The 5,152-nt window shown below is 41.1% G+C and overlaps 1 non-coding gene across 1 annotated transcript; it reads right to left on the bottom strand.

The window, feature by feature from the left end:
* Window positions 1-1,010: 1,010 nt before the first annotated feature.
* TRNAC-GCA (transfer RNA cysteine (anticodon GCA)) lies at window positions 1,011-1,082 on the bottom strand. Its single transcript has one exon. It is a non-coding gene; the product is annotated as a tRNA-Cys (tRNA).
* Window positions 1,083-5,152: the final 4,070 nt, after the last annotated feature.

Here is a 5,152-nt window from a genome sequence, read left to right on the forward strand (position 1 = left end):
TAAACTCCTTACTCTTCTCACCCGAAGTATTAATTCAGAGTAAGTTCAAGTTCTCACAGAAGCATATTCAGAGAAGTGTCTCCAGGCGAAGCTGACTGTCCTCCCCTGCTCATCTCACGACCTTCTCGGCCACATGACATACACTATCCCAGAGGTCTGCTATAAATCACAACTTCCTGGTGACTCACATATCAGCTCCTCCACTCTCTTTCTTACAGTTTAATTTTGTTTGACTCCAAGTAATACACTTAACACAGATTTAAAGATCAGAGCCCCCAGAGAAGAGTCTTCCAGTCTCTTCCCAAGATGTACAGGTTTGACACCAGAGCTCCCATACCAGCAGGAACTCAGTCCAAGAAGCGTCATCACCCAGAGTGCAAGCTTGACTCCTCTGTGCAACACCTCCCCCCATCCTCAGCGGGGCAGCCCTCCAGAAGGTTAATCTCCCTCCTTCTGCTAGCAGGCCCCTGGGCTGCTTGGGCTAAGGGGGCTGATCTGAGGTAGTGGGTTCTATCAGCTTCATATTCAAACTAGCAGCAAATCCTTGTCAGCTTTACCCTACAGACCCCCCTCCTCGCTTAGAGGTAACTGCTGTCCCTAATTCCCGCATCGTCCCTGGATTCTGTGCTGGCAGCTCATCACTTATTTCTTGTGACCGTCATCACTGGCAGCACCAGGTTTAAGATTTACCTGGTTAGCTAAGGCAGTTACCAGGTAACCATTTTATTTTCAGCCTTTCAAACTTCATAGAAATTTGTGTAATCTCTGGTTTTATGTGACCTAACTCCTGTTGTCTTTGTTCTTCTGAACTGAAGACCTTTTTATTCCTTAACTCTCACTTGAATGGAAATAGATATGGTCCTACTTCCAATTGAAAGTGAAAGTGAAGTCGCTCAGTCGTGTTCGACTCTTTGCGACCCCATGGACTGTAGCTTACCAGGCTCCTCCGTCCGTGGGATTCTCCAGGCAAGAATACTGGAGTGGGTTGCCGTTTCCTTCTCCAGGAGATCTTCCCAACCCAGGGATCGAACCCGGGTCTCCTGCATTGCAGGCAGATGCTTTACCATCTGAGCCACCAGGGAAGACTTCCAATTAGGTTACTTTCTAATTCTGAAGTGTAATCCCAGGGATAACCATTAGGGGGTGCAAAAATTTTAATGTAAGGTCCTCCGAAAGGCTACTTCTCAGAACTTTTTCATTTAATAAGCAAAGTGGACTTTTTCTTACGATTCTTAGAAAAAAACTTTTCAAACCACCACACATGTAAATATTTTTTGTTGGATTACCAAATGCAAAGAAAGAAAGAAAAACTAGTAATTAGACTGCCAGTCCATGTTTCAACATCAAACTTATTCATTCATCCGTTTAGCAAATATTTATTAAGCACCTACTACATACCAGGCACTGAACCAGATATTGGGAATTCAGCAATGAACATGTATTCATGCATGCCTCAACTTGCTTTCTCTCTTTCATATTTCTTACCTATAAGAATTCTTTAGTCATTCACAGACTTCTTACAGATGACATCAGAATATTTTAGGAGAAACTCTGTCTAAGGATCAGAGAAGAATCATTTTTCTTAGCTAGGTATCAAATGAACTAACAGGTACCTTTAAAAAGGTCATAAGGAGAAGATTTAGAACTTTAGAAACATCAGAAGCTGTTTTTTGGACAAAATTCAATACTTTTCCTACTCTAGATACATTGGGTAAAAATTTGAAGATACCCTCCATTTTTTTCTCCATTTTCTGCTGGTGACACATCCACCCATCCTTTGTTTCAAAGAGCAATTGTATCTAGGGATCACTCTACTCCCCATCTTAGGAGGAGACAAGTAAAAAGTTCCTTTACCATGAAGCATCACATACATGAACTAGTCAGCGCTTCTCCCCCAAGATACTCTGCATCCTTCTTTTATGTTCAGGATCACTGATGGTGACGATATCTTATTCTAGGTTCTCTTTATATTTGAGTCTTTGTATACTCTCTAAAAGGGGCTTTCCTAGTGGCTCAGATGGTAAAGAATCCGCCTGCAATGTGGGAAACCTGGGTTCAATCCTGGGTTGGGAAGATCCCCTGGAGAAGGGAATGGCAACCCACTCCAGTACTCTTGCATGGAGAATCCCCATGGACAGAGGAGCCTGGTGGGATACAGTCCATGGGGTCGCAAAGAGTCAGATATGACTGAGTGACTAAGCACAGCTTTGAAATACCTCTAACGGGGTATTTCAAAGCAGCAAGCCAGCAAAAATGTTATGTGATGGTGCAAGAACATGGCATTTATTCATTAATTCTCTGCCTTTGTCCTAACATAAAACTAATCTCAGGGTGGGAGGTAGGAGGGAGGTTCAAGAGGGAGGGGACATGTATGCCTACGGCTGTTTCATGTTGATGTATGGCAGAAACCAATACAATATTGTAAAGCAATTATCCTCCAATTAAAAACAAATTTTAAAAAAATAAGCAGAAATCACAACTGTGCATAGCTTCAAATCAATCATACTATTGAAAAAAAAAAAAAAAAGAATCTCAAGGAAACAGACCAACCTATGCATTGCTGTATCCTGCTCTCCTGTTGAGAATTTATCATCTCATATGTTCCCAGATTAGGAAAGTCTTGCTGCTGCTGCTGCTGCTGCTGCTAAGTCACTTCAGTCGTGTCCGACTCTGTGTGACCCCATAGACGGCAGCCCACCAGGCTCCCCCGTCCCTGGGATTCTCCAGGCAAGAACACTGGAGTGGGTTGCCATTTCCTCCTCCAATGCATCAAAGTGAAAAGTGAAAGTGAAATCGCTCAGTCGTGTCCGACCCTTAGCGACTCCATGGACTGCAGCCCACCAGGCTCCTCCGTCCATGGGGTTTTCCAGGCAAGAGTACTGGAGTGGGGTGCCATAAGTCTTAGCCTATGGCAAATGGTCCAGAAGCACTCTGGGCCTGACCAGGAAGGGCTGTGCTGGGATCCCAGACATATGCTCATTTTTGTATTGGCTTTGGTGGGAAATAGGGCAATGCTTATTAATTCTACCACTGGGAAGAAACTGATTAGCTTTCTCAGTTCCAATGAAAAATTAACTATAAATAAATAGATAAATGATCAGATGCTAGTGCTGGAATCAGCAATTGTGACTAGGGAGTGGAGCTGTGGTGGGATCTTGGATGGCAACACCTTGGCAGTGATGGAGGAGCAGTTCCCAGAAACAGGGACGTGTTCTCAGAATGGGCATGCTCTAAAGACCAGGTGATAAGTTTCCACTGTGGCAAAGTTCACTGTCCCTTTTTATTGGGAAATTAATTCTGGCTTTTGAATACAGAGCTATTTTAGGCATAACTGATATGGAAAAAAACCTTGAACTTTTTTTCCAATTCAACAGAAATAGGCAAAACTTTCCAAGAATCAGTACAAATTTAAAATTATTTAGAATTACACTGGGAAATATTTGGAATCATCCTGTATAGCACACAAAAAGGTAAAATACCATCAAATATCACTGATTCCAGCAAACCTCAAAAATCAGTCTTTCATCTGGCAAAAACGAAACCTTGTACAATTCCTGGTGAAAGACACACTTCCTCTGACCCCATTTAATATCTTGTTTCCAAACCCCTTACATTCTCCACTTTGATATCTGAGGACTAGCGGCAGCTAGAACTGAAGGTCAGTTTTAATTGCCCCATCTATAGAAAGAAGGGTGATCTCTAGAGAGGCACAGGGCTTGAATGTATCTGAATTTAGCACCTTTAAATTATCAGGGCCCAACAGGCAGATCCCGCATCTGGCAGGGGAAAGATTTTCAAATATGAAATTGAGTTCTTACAGTCTTTAAGAACTTTAAGTATAGCACTTTGAGAGAGACATGAAAGATCTGTGGCTGCTTTGTTTGCTGGAATTGGCTTTTGCTTTGTTTTTAAGAAAAGATTCATCCTTCAATTAACAAATGTTAAAAGGAATTTTAAAACAATTTAATTTCACATTCAATTTACCTTTGAATGTGAAATTAAAATGGCTTAATTCATATACCCAAAGATTAGAGCTAGATTTTATTTCTCAAAGACTGTTGCATAATACTTAACTTATAAATTTCTTTGAGGCTTAACATACATCTCAAGTATGCAGCTGGATGAATGTGTGCGTGTGTATATATATCTGTGTATGTATATATATTAACATATATCCGTGTGTATGTATGTATAGGCATATATATATGTATGTGTGTATATTTATTTATATAAATGGTCTTCCTGACTGAGGGATCAAACCCTAGTCTCCTGCATTGCAGTCAGGTTCTTTATCGTATGAGCCACCAGGAAGCCCATGTATCAGTGTACATGTGTGTATATATGTGTGTATGTGTATATACATATCTCCATGTGGCACTACCCAGATCAAGCTCTATATCATCTCCAGCAACACAGAAGGCCTCTTCATGTCCCTATATGGTCCCGCGTCTACCCGTGATCCCAGAAGTAACTATTATCCAATCTTTATGACCATCTGAATTTCATTAAAATGCTAAAATTCAGTATAGATCCTTTTGTGTCTGGCTCCTTTCACTCAGTATTATTTCTCTGAGAGTCATCAGTGTTGTTTCATGTAGCAATGGTTCGTTTGTTCTCATTACTCGATATTATTTCATTGTATAAATAGCCCACAACTTCATTACCCATCTATTGTCCTTGGTAGATGTATGTACTCCTTTATCTTAGATATACACTAGCAGTGAACTTGCTGAGTCACTGGGTAGGTAGCCAGTTAGCTTGACTAGATAATGCCAATTAGTTAGTTACCCAATATGATTGCACCAGTCACACTGCAGCAAGAAAGGAGAGTTGTGATTGTCTCACATTCTTAACACCTCTTGGGTGTAATCAGTCTCTGTCACTTTTGCTATTCTGGTGCTTGCTCATTCTGAGCATTTGGAAACAAAGCATCCTTGAATGGCAAACAGGTAAACCATGGTAGTGCTCAACCATGGAATACTACTTAGTGGTCAAGGGGACAAACAGAGCGATATCTTACTGTGGTTTTACTTCATATTTCTCTGAACCCAACTGATGCTATTATTCTTTCCCCATGCTCCCATAGTTATACAAAAGTCTCAGAGGGCTAAAAAGTCAAAGGTAATGCAAATCTCAACTACGTTATAGCCGC

This window comes from Bos indicus, chromosome 22 (assembly GCF_029378745.1).
Source record: "Bos indicus isolate NIAB-ARS_2022 breed Sahiwal x Tharparkar chromosome 22, NIAB-ARS_B.indTharparkar_mat_pri_1.0, whole genome shotgun sequence".
Taxonomy (NCBI): Eukaryota; Metazoa; Chordata; class Mammalia; order Artiodactyla; family Bovidae; genus Bos; species Bos indicus.